We start from the raw sequence: 18,278 nt of genomic DNA on the forward strand, positions 1-18,278 counted from the left end.
AAACACTAGATTTTATTCTAGTGTCACCTTATCTCTGCGTCTTCACCATCCTGTGTCTTGTATCAATTGGCTTCTTATGCTTTCTCGCTCTTTTTTCCCCCCAAGTAAACTCTATGCCCAACGTGGGGCTTGAACTCACAACCTTGAGATCAAGAGTCAGATGCTCAACCAACGGAGCCAGCCAGGTGCTGGCTTATATTCTCTTACATACAAACTTACTCGGTTTAAGTAGGGGCAAGCATCGGAATCATTGTATCTTCTCATGTAGTTATGCAGCTCTGCATTTTAATACTAAAATATATTTTATTTTGTTCTAAGTGCTTTAGGGTACTATTAGAACAGTGTATATTTTTCTGAAATTATGTGTATAGGTTGGCTATTTTATCCATGAGTTACATTGGAGGATGATACAGAGACCTAAAAATCTTTGTTATCTTAAGAGATTAGGTTTGAAATGGTTGGGATCACTAGGGAAATGACAAACAGAGATTTTTTTTTGGTAACTGCATAGGTTGCTTGTCCGTAATTAAAAAGAAGGAAAGTCATAGCTATCACTTATGTGGCACTTACTACGTACCAGGCACTGCTTTGTTTTATGTGCATTAACGCACATCTCGTAACAACCCTATGCAGTGGGTGCTATTATTATCCACATTATACAGAGAAGAAAATTGAGGCACAGAGAAATAAGTGACTTGCCCAAGGTCACAGCTGGTAAGTGTCAGAGATAAGATGTATTGAGGGATTATTATTGATCACAGTATGATCAAGCAACTTGCTCAAAATTACACACTTCGGCAGATCCTGGATTCAAACTCAGGCTCTTAGCCCCAGAGGTTATATTCTCAATTACCACACTGCTTGGTCTCTGGCCAAGCTCTACTTTATGTTTTCTGTTGTTGTTTTTTTTAAGATTTTTTTTTTTTTTCTGTGTGAGAGGGGACAGACCCAAGTGGGCCCCAGAAAAGAACGTACCAGGATCACCCACACACCTACCACAGGTATCTACCAATTATGAAATAACTGATTAAGACCTCAATACTAGTGGGCCTACATATAATAGCAATTTCATCCATCCCCACTTTACCTGCACCTGCTACCCCCAAACTGGGGGTTTTCGGCACAGTGTAGATGTTAAATTAACTCCTCCATATCATGTCATCACCTGTGGCATAGAAAGCTCCTTGATATTCCAGCAGTCAAAAGCAGAGCCAAAGCTAAAAGCCATCAATACCTTACTAATCTATACAGAAGAGTTCTCAAAAATATGGAACGCTTCACGAATTTGCGTGTCATCCTTGCGCAGGGGCCATGCTAATCTTCTCTGTATCGTTCCAATTTTAGTATATGTGCTGCCGAAGCACATGTATTTTTTGTTTGTTTATTTAAGATGTTATGTATTTATTCATGAGAGACACACAGAGAGAGGCAGAGATGCAGAGGCTCCCACAGGGATCATGATGCGGGACTCGATCCCAGGACCCCGGGGTCATGACTTGATGAGCCAAAGGCAAATGCTCAACTGCTGAGCCACCCAGGCATCCCAATTTTATTTATTTAAAAGAGAGGGAAAAGAGAGAGAGAGAGAGCCCAAGCAGGAGAGGGGCAGAGGGAGACACAGAGAGAGAATCTCAAGCTGCCTTTACACTGAGCACAGAGCCCGATGCAGGGCTCGATCTCACGACCCTGACATCATGACCTGAGCTGCAGTCAAGAGTCAGACACTTCGCTGACTGACCCCCCAGGAGCCGCATCTGCTTTCTAGCTTATTGCCATCAAGCTACACTAACTTTGCAAACAAACAAAATTCTCTGGATAGACAACCAAAGAGGTGTCTTTTAGAGAGATCGTATTATGTCATAAGAAATCTTTGATTTCTTCTTTTTTGACTATTGTCACCGTTGAGCTATTTTTGGAGTTTCTAGACTGCCTGGGAACTTACAATAGTATAAAAACTGTAGCAGCAGCTTGAAAGGTCTTGTAGTAAGTTTTGAAATTTTGCAGCGAAGTTCAGAGAGAGAGAGTAAGGAAGCGGTCGGACATGGGTTTCCCCAGTAACGGGACACCTGGGGACCTGGACCATGGTCCCTTTGCTGCCGTTCTTCTCTCAGGCTGGCGGTTACAAGCAGGTGGCTCGGAGCAATAGCAGAGATGGTGATAAGCGAGGAGGAAGGGCACGTTGCCATCGACGGCCAAGTTCTTTTCCGTCGTCATCGGTGAAACCCAATATTGGGAGGCCCATGACGTTGACCTTCAGGTGTGTCCCTGACATGGCAAAAGGGATACTTTGGCGTTTTGCTTCGAATTTTGAGCTTAGGAAACTTCCTCCCACATCTTCCTTCCACTCCATTTTTGAAGCCACCTGGAGGGGGATCCTTTGCCTCTCCTCCTCTTGTCCAGGGCATTTGTGCATTTGTGAGCCTGGGTTTAGTCAGGTGCCCTGTGACGCCGGGCGTCCTTCTCAGGCCTCCAGTGGCACCTGCGCCTCCCCCGAGCCCTAGGCTGGTGCCCTTCCCCTGACGCCACGTTCTGCACTGCCCTCCCCCGATGGCCCAGTAACAGAGCTTCAGGTGAGAAGTGCCTCAGTTTCCCTTCCTTCCACTTGCAAACATGTGTTTTCATCTATTCATCCCTCTCGGCTTCCCCTCCTGTTGCTGAGAGAGCAGTGGCCCTGGACCCTTCCATGACACATGACTCCCCCCTGCAGGCTGTCAGTTGGCTTTTGCTGTGGCTCAGCTCCAGGCGGCGGGTCTGGTCGGGTCTGTGCCACTGGCCTCGCTGGGGTCCCAGGCTGATGGGCACCTGCTGCCAGGGCCCCAGTGTTCTCACGGTGGAGGGCAGATGTGCCAAGGGAGCAGTCCCTCCACGTCCCTCCAGGCCCCTCCAGGTCCTTCCATGTCCCTCCACATCCCTCCAGGTCCCTCCAGGCCCCTCCAGGTCCTTCCATGTCCCTCCACATCCCTCCAGGTCCCTCCAGGCCCCTCCACATCCCTCCACATCTCTCCAAGCCCCTCCACGTCCCTCCACGTCCCTCCAGGCCCCTCCAGGTCCCTCCAGGCCCCTCCACATCCCTCCACATCTCTCCAGGCCCCTCCACGTCCCTCCACATCCCTCCAGGCCCCTCCAGGCCCCTCCACATCCCTCCACATCCCTCCAGGTCCCTCCATGTCCCTCCACATCCCTCCATGTCCCTCCAGGCCCCTCCACATCCCTCCACGTCTCTCCAGGCCCCTCCAGGCCCCTCCATGTCCCTCCAGGTCCCTCCATGTCCCTACACGTCCCTCCAGGTCCTTCCAGGTCCCTCCATGTCCCTCCAGGCCCCTCCAGGCCCCTCCACATCCCTCCAGGTCCCTCCATGTCCCTCCACATCCCTCCACGTCCCTCCAGGCCCCTCCACATCCTTCCACGTCTCTCCAGACCCCTCCAGGTCCCTCCATGTCCCTCCACGTCCCTCCAGGCCCTTCCAGGCCCCTTCATGTCCCTCCAGGTCCCTCCAGGTCCCTCCATGTCCCTCCACGTCCCTCCACGTCCTTCCAGGTCCCTCCATGTCCCTCTAGGCCCCTCCAGGCCCCTCCACATCCCTCCAGGCCCCTCCACATCCCTCCAGGTCCCTCTATGTCCCTCCACATCCCTCCACGTCCCTCCACATCCCTCCAGGCCCCTCCAGGCCTCTCCAGGCCTCTGCTGAGAGTGGTGCGTAGTCACTGTCCCCACATTCCCGGGGGCGCAGCAAGTCACGCCCCAAAGCTAAGGGAGAGGACGCCACCTCCGCCCACGGGAGCTGCTGCTGGCCCGGGAGGCAGAGGGCTGCCACCTCCTCTGGGATCTGGGCCCTCCCACCCCATCCCCCAGGCACGGACTCCGACCTGCCTCCTGCCTCCCTGCGTCTCTCTCACCAACCCTATGCCCGCCTAAGTCACTCCTCGGCCTCAAGGAAAGATTCCTGGCTTTTATTTATTTATTTTTAAGATTTTATTTATTTATGCATGAGACACACACACACACAGAGGCAGAGACACAGGCAGAGGGAGAAGCAGGCTCCATGCAGGGAGCCCGATGTGGGACTTGATCCTGGGACCCCAGGGTCACGGCCTGGGCCGAAGGAAGGTGCTAAACCTCTGAGCCCCCCGGGCTGCCCGATTCCCCCTGTGCCCCTGCCCCCGCCCCGCTGCGGTGCGTCCAAGGGCTTGTGCTCCATGGAAGGTGCCCCTTCGGGCCCCGCGCCCCCCGCCCCCCAGGTCTTGCCCCCCTGGCGCCGCCCCAACGACAGCACACAGTGTTCTGAAATCCTTGGATAAAACTGCAGATGAAGATCTTATGATCCTACATGTGCCTCCCCCCACCCTCCTCCCTGCCACTTACTAGTCTAAAAAGCCAGAAGTTAGCCTGGGGTGAAACTGGAGTAGTGAGGGGGGCTGCGGCTCTGGAGCTTGGTGGATGTGGCCTTGAATCCCAGCCCCACCTTAGTGTGAGGAATGCGCTCAACCCTTCTATCCCTCAGCTTCCTCATCCAATCAGTGGTAAAATATTACTTCGAATGTTTGTGTTGAGTGCCAAATAGGACTTTTATAAAGTGCCTGATGAATAGTAGATTCTTAACAAATGAGACCTCCCCCCACCGCAACCCTTCCAATCCCCCCCTGCTCTCTGTGCCCTGGTTGGCCGTAACAGTTTTCCAAAGTCAGATGTATGGAGAGTTTGAAAAACCTGGAATTATTTATTTTCTATTAATCCCTCAGTAGTGTTTTTGAAGTACTTAAACGTTGTGCTGCTGTTATGCTCAGTCAGCTAGAGAGTGATAGTTGGAGTGAAATGGGAGCTTACTATGGAGATTAATGCAGCTGTTAGAACCAACAGATTAGGCCTCCGGATTATAACACTGACAGATCTCAGACACACAGAGCATAGTAAAAAAGTAAGAAATAGAATGGGGATCCCTGGGTGGTGCAGCGGTTTAGCGCCTGCCTTTGGCCCAGGGCGCGATCCTGGAGACCCGGGATCGAATCCCATGTCGGGCTCCTAGTGCATGGAGCCTGCTTCTGTCTCTGCCTCTCTCTCTCTCTGTGACTATCATAAATAAATAAAAAATTTTTAAAAACTTTAAAAAAAAAGAAATAGAATGTAGTATATAACCTAATGCTATTTATATAGGTAAAAATACATGCACGTTGCTAGGAATTCATGCTATAGCAATAGAAGCACCCGTATGTTGGATTCATGCACACAAATACTCTTTGCAGCTTCATTTGTCATAAAAAGTCATAAAAAACAGCACAGGGGTACCTGGGGGGCTCAGCAGTTGAGAGACTGCCTTCGGCTCAGGGCGTGACCCCGGGGTCCCGGGATCGAATCCCACGTCGGGCTCCCCATAGGGAGCCTGCTTCTCCCTCTGCCTGTGTCTCTGCTTTTCTCTCTCTCTGTGTCTCTCATGAATAAGTAACTAACCCTTAAAACACACACACACACACACACACGCAAAAAACTGAGCACAACCGAAATGCCCATCAGTAAAGAATGGTTGAATGAATCCCTGAACACCTATCCCATGAAGTATTACGCAGCTATTAAAAAGAATGCATCACAGCTGCATCTACTAACTTGGAAGGATGACCACCACCTATTCTTAAAAAAGAAAAGCAAACTACAGGGAGGTGGATTTGAATCCATTTTCATTAGTTAATCTCTCTCTCTCTCTCTCTCTCTCTCTCTCTCACACACACACACACACACACACACACACATGCATCCACTAGTGTAGGGGTTTGAATGACCCTGGAGAAATAATGTGGTGATAGACCCTATCCCTGCTGTTAGCAGTCATCACCTGCTGGGGGTGCAGGGAGATAAGAAAAAAAAAAAAAAAAAAGACTATCAAAGACTAGGAAAAAAAGTTCCATCATAAAAATGTCAAGTAAAAAATTAGGACACAAAGACTATCTCTGAGGTCACTTCCAAGGTGCAAACAATGAAAATGCAAATGGACAAAGACCAGACTGTGACAAGAATAGAAGAAAATCTGAGTGAGGGGATTAGGAGCAGAAAGAAAAAAATACGGACACCAAACAGCAATGTTTCGATATCCAAGCACAGGAAATAAACAGTGAGTAGCTTCGGCTCACTGCCTGCGGGTGGGAGGAGTGGAAGGTGGGGGCGAGCAGAGAGGTCCAGGGTGGATTTACAAAAATTGAGGAGAGGGGACGGGGGTGGGGCCAGGGATAATGATTTGCCATAAAATGAGGCTGAAGTGAACTCGACCCTCTGCACCTGGGGTCAAACAGTCAAATCAGAACTTGCCCCCAGAGGGGCTGATGGGAAGAACCCACACGATTAGGCTCCAATCTTGGACGTTAGGGTCCACGTTTCCACAGAGCATAATTCAAAGTTGACCTCAGGGAGCCAAAGCCCCAGACCAGCGGGGCCTGAGGTTCAGGAGGCGTCCGAGGGAGACCTGCTGAGTGTCGCTCATATCCCGGGCACGGAGTCCCCAGCCTCGCGCCAGGGCCTGGTCCGCTCGTCGTGACCAGCGGGGCACGGAGCCCTCAGCCTCTTGGCGGGCCGGCTCTCCCGAACTTTCTGGGCGATCACTCTGGGGAGGATATTAGCTATTAATTAGTGCCCTTAAATAGTGGCTTTGAACTTTTGGAATTCAAATTAATTGATGGTCTAACAGAACGCCACGTAATTTTTACAGCATCGAGTCTCTTTTTCCCTAGGATTAATCTAACTTCGTTCTTCCCGTCATGTTCTCCCGGGCTTGCGTCTTTCCAGCAGCCGACTGCACTTCTCTTTTGAGCTTTGAACCATGCCCCAGCGGATCAGTAGTTTCATTTAGGTAAACAGTTTCCAGAAATAGATTGGAGCTGCGAGCAAACAGCTTGTTTGTGATAACAGGCCCTGCCTGCCGGCCGATGTCTGAGCCTAATGCTCTCACGTCGGCGGGCGCCGGGAGCCGACGTCCCCGCTTTGTCAACCGTCCCACAGATGCGGTGCCTCGTCTCAAGGTACAAGTCAGGTCGTGCACACGAACGGGGTTCGCCCAGGCCTGATGGGGCCGGGGGGGGCGGGCGGGGAGGAGTCACACCTGCCGCCCAGTGGTTGGTCCCAACCCTGGGCCTGAGCTCCCCGGGTCGCTGCAAGACCAGTTGACACAGTTGCCATCCCTCTGCCGGACCGCGTCCTATGTGATGGCGCTCATTAGAGTTAATGAGCTGTTAGCATTTCCATTATGGGATTTTTTTTTTTTTTTTAGGGTTTATAACCTGGTAATAACAATAATTTGTCTCAGCCTGAAACTCCAGTAACAGGCGACAGCCCCGCCAGTGCTTTTGCTCTAATGTTGCTGGGGTGGGCCGGGGTGGTGCTGCCCATGCGGGTGGCAGACCCAAGGGAACGTGTTTAGGAACTAGAAATCCTCTCCTTTTCTTCTTCTTCTTCTTCAAAATCAAATTGGGGGCACCTGGCTGGCTCAGTCAGGCGAACATGTGACTCTTAATCTCCAGGTGATGAGTTCAAGCCCCACGTTGGGTGTAGAGATCACATAAAATAAATAAATAAACTTCAAAAAAATCAAATTGGGCAATAACTCTAATTGGTGTCAGTAAAACATTGCCAGAGACAAGAGGATCTCTGAGAAATGCAGATGAAGTGGGGACGGCTGCAAGAGGGAGACCTGCGGGCACGTTGGGACCAGTAGTCCGAGGGGCAGAGGTAGAGGAGGCAGCTCGGGAGCCCCAGGGCCCCCCTGGGCTCTGCAGTACCTGGGCCTGGCTACTGGGGGGCAGACAGTCCCCTACACCTTCTTAGCTGCCCAACTCACAAGGGCAAGGTAGCCGGGAAGCCCCGCATTTTCCAGTGGGGTCCATGAAGGATTCCAGTTCATCCCAATACCTAAGGAGCCTAGGCTCCGAGAAGAGCCATCAGTATCCTCCAGGCCCGGGCCGGTTCTGTTTGTCTTCCTGGCCTAAGGGGCTCGGCCTGAGAGGCCTACAAACCCAGGCGGGCTTTCTGCTTTACAAGGTTGCAGGGGCGCCTGGGGGCGCAGCGGGTGAGCGTCTGCCTTCAGCTCAGGCCGTGACCCCGGGTCCCGGGATCCAGTCCCGCATCGGGCTCCCTGCGGGGAACCTGCTTCTCCCTCTGCCTGGGTCTCTGCCTCTCTCTGTGTGTCTCAGGAACAAATAAAAATCTTAAAAACTAAATAAATAAAAGAAAAGAAGATTACGAGGACACCTGGCTGGCTCAGTCAGTATAACATGTGACTCTTGATCTTGGGGTTGTGAGTTCGAGCCCCACATTGGGAGTAGAGTTTACTTTAAAAAAATCAATGAAGGGGGCTCCTGAAAATAAATAAATAATAAAAAATAATTTTAAAAAGGGAGGGAAGGAGGGAACCTAACGGGATTACAAATATGGAACCCCAGGGACGTGAGAACTCTATGGAGTTCCCCCTTAAAGTTCTATGGCAGTGAGAGGCCCAGAGTCCTGTGGTGCCCAGACGATGAGGGGGTGTCAGCAGCCCTGGAGGGCTGAGGGGTCCTGGGTCAGCTTGCAGAGGAGGGCCTGACGAAGGAGCGGCGATGGCCTGTCTGGGCCGTGCAGACCTACGCTAGGTCTGGGAGCTTCTGAGACTGCAAAAATAGAAAGGTGGTAATGTCAGGACCCGGACTCCTCATACCTTCTGCTAGCTTTTTGGGGTAAGAGGTGCTGGAGTCAAAACGGAAACCTGGAATGACTGAGGACCCAAATCCCAGGCCCAGGTTTGGAAGGACTGGGAGGTTAGGTTGCTCCTTTGCCCGTTCACCGATGTCCTTCTGAGGAGGTGCTGGTCTGGCTCCGGGGGGGGACGCTCCCGGTCCCTTGTACATCTGAAGACATGGAAGATGCCCTTAGCAGGAGGGTCCCAACCTAACTGAGAGTTTAAAGTCTAAATCTGCGTGTTGAACAATCTCATGTGAAGAAGCATTCTAGTACAGAAAGAAGAGTCACACAGTCATTTATTCGGGAGCACCGGCTGCTGCCATTCAGAGCCGTCGTAGAGAACACATTTATGTTCTCCGACGTCTGTTGCTTCGGTTGTCTTGGTCGGTTCAGAGGGTGATGCAATATACGATAAACTGGGAAATAGCAGACATCCATCTCCACGGGGCCGGGGGCCGAGAGGTCCCAGATCGACGTGTGGGCCGACTGAGGGTCCGGTGAGCCACCCCGCTGCCTCTCACTGGGCCCCCCCATGGGGCGAGCAGGGGGATTCTGGCCTCCTGTAGCAGGGCCGTCAACTCCACTGTGGTGTCCTACCTCAGGACTTCAACCTCCCATAGGCTGCACCCCAAGGACCATCACCCTGGGGACTTAGGGCTTTGACGGATGGATTCTAGGGAACATGAACATTCAGCCCATAACGTGTTCGTGCTAATTACATTTTCTTTCTTTTTTTTTAAAAAGATTTTATTTATTTATTCATGAGAGACAGAGAGAGACAGAGAGAGAGGCAGAGACACAGGCCGAGGGAGAAGCAGGCTCCACGCAGGGAGCCCGACGCGGGACTCGATCCCAGGACCCCAGGATCACACCCTGGGCTGAAGGGAGGCGCTCAACCGCTGAGCCACCTGGCTGATTACATTTTCAAGTAGCTTCCACTTCCCAATTTTAAAATACATGCTCCCCCCCCCCAAAAAAAATATATATAAAATAAAATAAAATAAAATAAAATAAAATAAAATAAAATAAAATAAAATAAAATAAAACACATGCTTCCCATAGAGCATTTGGGAAAAAAACAGGTGACGATGAGAAGGAAGTAAAAAGAGCTCACTCTCTGGCCTTTTCCTCTCTCATAGCTGCAACTACGGTTAATCACTTGTTATATTTCTTTCCCTATTGGATGTCGTTTTAGATGACATGAGATACTATCTTTATTGCAGTTAACTTGGGATAACCAGAAAAGTACAAAGAAAATGATGCTCGCTTTTAATGCCAGGTACCGCTGTCAATGTAATCTTTCAGTTTTCCCTATGGAAGATCTCAGGCATATATGACCTGTTAATGTTCCGGGGTGCTACGGGGCGGCCGGGCCTCCGTGTGTGGGTGTGTGCCACTACATATGTGTGTGTGCTTCTGTCTATACATACACAGACACGGGTGGACACACACGGGTACCTATGGGCAACACTGGGATTATCTTACAAATTGAACATTTTGTATGCTGCTTCTGCTCCTTGCAATGACCTTGGGACATGTTCCTATCTCTGTAGACTCTTTGAAACTTCTGAAGAAAGAAGCAGAACAGTCTCTTAGGTTGCCCTCAGCTGTCAGGTCTCTAACACATAGTAAGCACTCAGGACATACTGTTGGGGGGATGAATTATTTGTCCAAGAGAAGTAGACCTACCACGGGGGCAAGGAATTATAAACCTTACATCTCACGGGACTTGACCTTTTAGGCAATGGGATTTATCATTTTATTTTCTTATTTTTTAAATATTTTATTTATTTATTCATGAGAGACACAGAGAGAGAGGCAGAGACAGGCAGAGGGAGAAGCAGGCTTCATGCAGGGAGCCCGATGTGGGACTCGAACCCAGGACCCCAGGGTCATGCCCTGAGCCGAAGGCAGACACAACCGTTGAGCCTCCCAGGCGTCCTGGGGTTTATCATTTTAAACCTAAAAAGGGAGACAGGCAAAAAAAAAAAAAAAAACACTTTTTGGTTAGAATGTAGGTTCCTGATGATCAGATGCACTGTCCTTCTCACCTGCTGCAGACTTTTCCTCATTTTCTGTTACTCTGGTCTGTCTGCCCAAAAGGCTGCCTTGGTCCATGGTAAGCGCCGATCATTCTGGACTACCAGGCTCCACGTCAGGAACGTGGGAAGGAACGCTTAGTTGTCTTGGGCATGGCGTTCTGGGCGGAGGAGTATAAAATGCTGGCGTAAGGAAATTGTCTTTGGGGCGATGTGGCCCAATCAGTGTGTTGGTGGGTGGAGTGGAGCTGTTATTTTGTTCCCTCATTTTCCCGTCCAACATGTATTGAGCACTTACTGTGTGCAAGGGCCAGAGGGTATAAGATTGAAAAGGCAGATTTCTCCCTCAAGGATGAACATCCATCCATCAGAGGTGATAGAAGTAAAAACCAGTAACTGCAAAGCCCTGGAAGCAGGTGAATATGCACCGGGGCAGAGAGGAAAGAATGATGAACCCTGCCCGTGTCAGGCGGGGGGCAGCCTCGAGCTGTGGGGAGGACAGCTTAGAGTGTGCTCGCCGCGGGGCTCAGTCTCCGTCTACCTCCCAGGGACTCGCTGTGTAACCAGGGACCGTGTCAGGAGCCCGGGCATCCTGCTGGGTCCCCACTCCCCATCTCTGTCTGCATCCAGCAGGGATCCAGCCCTGTTACTCCTGGGATCCCGCTATGTTTTCCTTAAGTTTTAAAAACGACCTCATATCTTCTTATTTTCCTTAGAAAATGAAGAATATTCACAATTACCTTTAAGAGCAATGGTTAATACTTTCTTTCCCTTCACAAATTTTGGGTGTTAACCTTCTTCAAAGGTTTTAAATTGCATTTACTCATTTAATATTTGTATATTAAGTATCTTGATCAATGGATGAATAAAGCATTCCCGAGGGCCTAAACATTAGATATCATTAGATATATTGGAAATCTCCAGAGAGAGCTCAGTGTAAAAGGCCCGTCTCCCCTGGTGGCCGCCGCCAGGACACCAGCAATCTTCAGTGTAATTAACTTTCTTTTTTAAAGCTTTATGTTAGGCCGCCTGGGTGGCTCAGCAGTTGAGCATCTCCCTTTGGCTCAGGTCATGACCCTGGGGTCCCGGGATCGAGTCCCACGTCGGGCTCCCTGCAGGGAGCCTGCTTCTCCCTCTGCCTGGTTCTCTGCCTTTCTCTGTGTGTCTCTTGTGAATAAATAAATAAAATCTTAAAAAAAAAAAAGCTTAATGTTAGACTGGGGAGGGGGAAGCACCATAAGGAAGGATGGAGGGAGCTGGGAAATGCTGGAAAAGTTACACTGAGATGCTGGGGGACGAGGGAAGGGCAGGAAGGATGAAGGGAAGGAAGAGATCATAAGCTGTGGTACAGTTTTAAGAGTTTTCCCTGTCAATTTTCTAGGGAAAATTAGTATCATTTTCCCTAACAGCCCTACCTTAGTATCTCCTTCCCATACCCACTCTCCCGACATCCCCAATATAATCCCTGGGTGGGAGCAGCTCATGGGAAATGCAGCCCAGACACACTCAGCAGGGATGGATTCAGGGGATAGCAGCTGGGATCATGGGTCAGTCACCTCTCTGGGATCATGGGTCAATCACCTCTCTGCCATAGAAGATCCAAGAGACACATTCTCTCCGCCACCGCCTCAGCTTTTCGCTTCCGATTTATTTTGTTTGTTTACCTTTTATACAACAATCCGTATTGTCCTCGTACCTGCTCTTTCCTTTCATCTTGCTTTCTTAAAATATAATCTCAATTGGTATTTCCAAGAACTCAGGACTTTCAAACCCATTTCACAGTTTTCTACATCCCCTCTGGAATTTTTTAATGGTGTCCCCTTTGTGAGAAATCTGATTAAGGAGAGATTTTTAAGTAAGAAAAAAATATTTTGTGTTGGTTACAGATTACTAAACAGTATTTAAACATTATATGTAAAGATATGCATTATGTAACTATAAAACTTGACATTTTCCCATTAATAAGTCACATGCTTAACTTACGTTGTTAAGGCACTTATAACGAAAAACGTGATTTGATGACAAAATTTAAACTATCGATTTATGTTTGATTTGGGGACAAAATGTACATTAAATATGATGAATAAACTTAACCACACCTAATACAGATTAAAAACTGCCTTCGAGGCCGGATGTTTGGAATTCTTATAGTCTGCACTAAAATTAGTTATTCTTATCATCTGCTTTATTTCGGAATGACAAGCTAAGAAAGAAAGTTTCACGCCACTGTCTGCGAGGGCTTCCACGGGGCTCACGCGGGTAGTTTTAATTCTCCATAAACGGAGAGCTAAGTTGGATATCATCACCTTTCCCTCTTTTGCCACTGGCTTTTGAAAACCAGAAGCATCCTGGTGTGCGTATTAGAATTCAGATCAGATTAATGCAGTTTACAGATTTAATGAAGAGCATCTTGAGATAAATCAGCAGAATTAGTATCATTTTTGTGCTTTCTTATCATCTTCCTTTTTCCAGAGCTGCTCCTTCTGCCTCACCCCCTCTCGCTCCTCGGGGGGCCACAGCAGGGTGCCCAGCTTGCCCCCCAGTCCTGGGCGCCCTTTGATGCTACTCCTGCCGTTGCATTTCAAAGGGGGCAATTTGGAAAACTCATTTTCTTTACTAAGGTGGTAAAAGCCAGTATTGAAAGCGGGTGCCCCGCCACCTCTCAGGTGGTCAACTCCCGCGCCCCGCAGAGCCACATGCCCCCACTCCCTCCCAGCCTTCACGCTGCCTGTCCTGGGCCAGCAGAAGTGCACGACTCACCTGAGCCAAGGATGGGGGTAGGTCCTTCCCCACGCTAATGTTTCAGATCAGGCGAAGCTAAGGTGGTGTGTGAAACCACAAGTGGTTAAGCTCAAAGCGGGGCAACTCTAGCTCCATATCCCATTACTGACTTCATTCATCACATGACTTTCTTCCAGGTAGAGACCTGGATGTTGGAAAAGGCTCTATTCCTTTAAACAAGCTATTCAATGTCACTGTTGTGTCCTTACAGATAACAATGACAGCGACCATAATACCTTTAATAGAGGATTTGCAGGCAACCTTGCAATAACTCCACGCTCCCCCAGGGGTCTGGAAGACAACAGGTTGGCGATGACTTATCTAAAAAATGGATGGACAGCAAATACTTCAGGCAATGCTCCATAAATATTGTTTCTCTCTGCAGAGCTTGCGAAAGGTATTAATGGCCGTGAGTCTGAGATGATATTTCCTGATAAGAACCTGGAAAGCAGCTCTTCCAGGTAGCTGGGTAAAAGCAGAAGAGTTACCAGATGAGGGTTACCTGGATGTGCATGTGCATATTAAACAGGCAAAAATACTTGGAAGGTAATTCGGAGTAATGCAGCATGCCTTCTTTCCCTTTCTGAATTATCACAACCACACCTCTTTCTACCCATTAATATTGCTAATCAGCTAAAATAACCACTCATGCATAACCTACTATGAGGTATGACATGCAATTTTGAAAATTAAATGCACATGCTGATACGTAACATGAACTCCTGTACACTGTAAAATAGTAACAGATGGAATTCTACAGGATTCAACATTTGAAGTTCAAAACCAGTGATGTTGTAAGCAAGGGCAATATTTCACCATACTATTGGTAAAGGCTCCTAATGTTTTTTAAAAAATCGTTCCTTTGGTAATCAAGAAAATTAATTTCCAGAGACAGCCAGTCTGCACAGGGTGCCTCAATCAACCCGGCTGCCATCGTGGCCTCCTTCAGGCCAATAGTTGATTATAAGCAGTTCGCACCTCCAGATGCCAGGGGCTGACTCACTGCCCTAACTAACTCTGTGATGGACACAGAAAGGCTAAATGGGATGGGGCACATGCGTCATGCAGGGAGGCAAGAAGGGGTTCATCCGTAAAAGACCAGAAGATGAACCCCAAAGGGCTTTGTCTCTTCAACGGGGTCTCAGGTCCATTCACATTCTGAGACTGTGAAGTTAGTCAACTCAACCCCAAGAAAGTGGTTCCAACGTCTGAGCAACAAAAACTTCAATGTGAAAAAAGAGGGTTATTACACCACGGCCTGTACTCCACCAAGCCTCCTTCATCTTCTCTTTAAAGAAAGATTTCTGCTAAATGTTTCCTTTGGTTTTCTTAATTTACATTAGCTCTTTCAAAAGAGAAAAACAGAGAGCTATTTGTCTCTGAAGGAATGAAACACCCAGGTAAGCCCGCAACCAACAACCGCACAAACATCTGTGAGCTGCATAATCAATTCTGTGATTAGGCGGAGGAGAGCTCTGCACCCACATTGATTTTAAAATGCAAATCTGAATACAGCTAATCTTCACATAAATATAATAGGGATCGCATTGATTTTTTTTCCCTCATGATCATACGAAAAAATTAACTAAAGTGATGGTAAAAAAGTAGCATAATGTTATTTTAAGGTAGACGGTGATAAGTTAAAATTGCATATTATAATCTCTAAAATGAACACACGTACACACACACACACACACACACACAATGAGGAGTGTGTGTCAACAGAGGAGACAAAATAAAATACTAAAGAATACTCAATTGAACCAAAAGAAGGCAAGAAAGGAGGAAGAAAGGGACAAAGAACAGGTGGGACAAATCAAAACAAAGATGGGAGACTTGAATCCAATCATACTAAAAGCTCCAATCAGGGTCATAGTAGAAATTCATGCGAAAAGTATAAGTAACAATGACACTGACCGCCATTTAACGTGTTTCTATTTATTATTGTTGTTTTTTAAAGATTTATTTATTTATTTTAGAAAGAGAGTGTGTGTGAGTGGGGCAGAGGGAAGGTAGAGACCTCAAGCCAACTCCAAGCCCAGAGCAGAGCCCGATGCACGACTCGAATCTCAGGACCCAGAGATTATGACCTGAGCCAAAATCAAGAGCCAGACGCTCAACCGACGGAGCCACGCAGGTGCCCCTTTATTTATTTTTAAGTTTGTTTGCTTGTTTATCTGTTTGCTCTCTACACCCATTGTGGGGCTGAGACCCACCACCCTGAGATCAGGAGTCCCATGCTCTTCCAACTGAGCCAACCAGGCACCCCTAACATGTTTTTATTTAAAATAGATAGTTTTTTTTTAAATAGATTGTTTTTATTACATTTTAATGTGCAGTTGTCTCAGTTTCACATGTGTCACTTGATAACTGACCCCACATTGGAGGAGAAAAATCATTGTTTTGGGTTTTTTTTTTTTTTTCATTTGTTTATATTTAAGTTTGATTTGCCAACTATAGTATAACCCCCAGTGCTCATCCCATCACGTGCCCTCCTCAGTGCCCGGCACCCAGTCACCCCATCCCCCCCACCTGCCTCCCCTTCTGCAGCCCTGTGTGGGTTTCCCAGAGTCAGGGGTCTCTCATGGTTTGTCTCCCTCTCTATTTTTTCCCACTCAGTTTCCCTCCTTTCCCTTATGATCCCTTTCACTCTTTCTTATATTCCCCGGGTGAGCGAGACCATGTGATGATTGTCCTTCTCCGATTGAGAAAGTCCCTGGCTAATTCTCATCTCTGGCTCCATCGGCAAAGTCCCTCAGTTTTGAGTAACAGGGTGGGTGCCCCCATGCCGAGGCCACCCGTAGAACTGATGGTTTATTTAGCTGATGGGTGCTGCCTTCATCAGGACGCTAGGAACTTGTAAAGATGTGCGCCGGACAGATGTGCACCGGCCAGAGCAGAGATAAGTGATGCTTACATATTCTTTTCGTCCCTCAGGCTAACTGCTCCCCTGAGTCTGACACACCGACTTCGTGCTTCAAAAAAGGGAGATTAAGCAAAGAAAGGCCAAGACGTTAGTCACACACACATGCCCATAGAAACCTCAATAAACTGGACGTGAGTGAGAAAGTTGAAACGATGTCTGTATATCCATACCTATGGATATTTCAAAATCGGAGCTTCTGGATCTCAGGAACACAATAGCACAGCAACATTTTTATGGCAAAGCAGCCTGAATTCCTGTGATAAATAATTCTCAGTCCCACACAGCAGGAGTCTTTAAGAATCTCTGCTTTAATAACAGGAGAGTTTAATTACAAAGCCAATGAGTTATGATCGACGCTCCCAGCCTCCTCCACCCCAGCTCCCAACACCCGATACCGCAGCTGCATACACAAGTACGTACAAGTGTATTTCCCTCTTGTTTTGAAGGGACGGGAGAGGTCAAAAACTGTGCAGCTCAACGTCCTCGGAGAACTAACACTTTTCCCAGAGAGGACCTTTGGCTGCAGAGGTTTTCGCTAACAAGTAATCTAACCTCTAGATGTAAGAGATACTTTATTAATCAGTTAGTGATATGGAAATGGATTTTCTTCCTAGGGCTGTGACATTAGCGACAACGTGTGTGCCATATGAAGCCATAGACCGGCACCTCAACTTTGAAAAGAAATGGGATTTTAGAGTTATGGCTTCAGTACCGGGCACCCTTCCCTCCTCACACTTCCTAGGCTAGCCCTTTGATCCAAACCACTGCTGTCCCCTACCTAGATTCTTGCCATCATCTCCTCACAGATTACACCGCTTCCACCCCTTCCCCTCACACAGAATTCTTACCCCAGGCCCAGAGTCAGCCTTTACAAATGTCAAGTCAGATCGTGACACTGCTAGGCTCTGCACTTCACGCAGTCTTTAAGTGGCCTATGAGGTGCCACAGAGTGACCTCACACCCTACTTCTCCATCCACCACCCGCTCATTCCAAATATCCTAGCTGCACCAGCTTCTCTGCTAGTCTTTGACTGCATGGACGCATTCCCACCTCAGGGCCTTTGCAGAGGCTTGTCCTCAGATACCCATATGACTCATGCTCTCATCACTTCAAGTTTTTATGTCAAATGTCTCCCTCTCAGAGGCCTACTATAACTACCTTTCTTAGATTGCACAGCAGCCTTCTGCCCAAGAACCCCTGATCTTTTTTCCCCCCACATGGCAGTTGTCACCCACTGATGGCCAAGAATGTTAATATCTACCCTGTTACATGACTTTACAAAAAAGTATAATTGATTTACATATTTACTCTGTTTTCTTTGTTCTCTTACTAGATTGTGAGACCCACAAGAACAAAGCTTTTCATCTCTTTTGTTTCCAATGCCTACAACATGGTCATATCCAACAAATAGATATTGAATCACTCAATGAACAAATAAGAAAATACATTTTCATCAGAGGCATGAGGAGCCCTAAGTGTCATGACAAGTCGAGACTTGATCCTGAGGGCAAGACCAAATGATGAAAAAGATGGGATTAAAAAACCCTCAATAGGGGAAACGATTCCTGACATTTGACCGGGCAATGATTTCTTGGACAAAAAAAAAAAAAAAAAAAAAGACAACAAAGGAAAAATAGATAAATTAGACTATATCAAAATTTAAAACTTTTGTGAATCAAAGGACACTATCAATAGAGTGAAAAGGCAACCCACAGAACAGAACTAAATATTTTCAAATCATTATCTCTGATAATGGATTGGGATCCAGAATACACGAAGAATGTTTAGGACTCAACAATAATAAATCAAACAATCTGATTGAAAAATGGGCAAAGGA

General features: G+C 47.7%; 1 long non-coding RNA gene and 1 other non-coding gene across 2 annotated transcripts; one reads left to right on the top strand and one right to left on the bottom strand.

Moving 5' to 3' along the window:
* Positions 1–1,261: 1,261 nt before the first annotated feature.
* On the bottom strand, positions 1,262–1,364 carry LOC112667128 (U6 spliceosomal RNA). Its single transcript, XR_003141062.1, has one exon. It is a non-coding gene; the product is annotated as a U6 spliceosomal RNA (small nuclear RNA).
* Positions 1,365–6,865: 5,501 nt separating this feature from the next.
* On the top strand, positions 6,866–18,068 carry LOC112667106 (uncharacterized). Its single transcript, XR_003141048.3, has 5 exons — positions 6,866–7,001; positions 13,726–13,911; positions 15,494–15,651; positions 16,452–16,852; positions 17,775–18,068. It is a non-coding gene; the product is annotated as an uncharacterized LOC112667106 (long non-coding RNA).
* The last annotated feature ends 210 nt before the right edge of the window (positions 18,069–18,278 follow it).

Source organism: Canis lupus, chromosome 7 (genome assembly GCF_003254725.2).
Source record: "Canis lupus dingo isolate Sandy chromosome 7, ASM325472v2, whole genome shotgun sequence".
Lineage (NCBI taxonomy): Eukaryota > Metazoa > Chordata > Mammalia > Carnivora > Canidae > Canis > Canis lupus.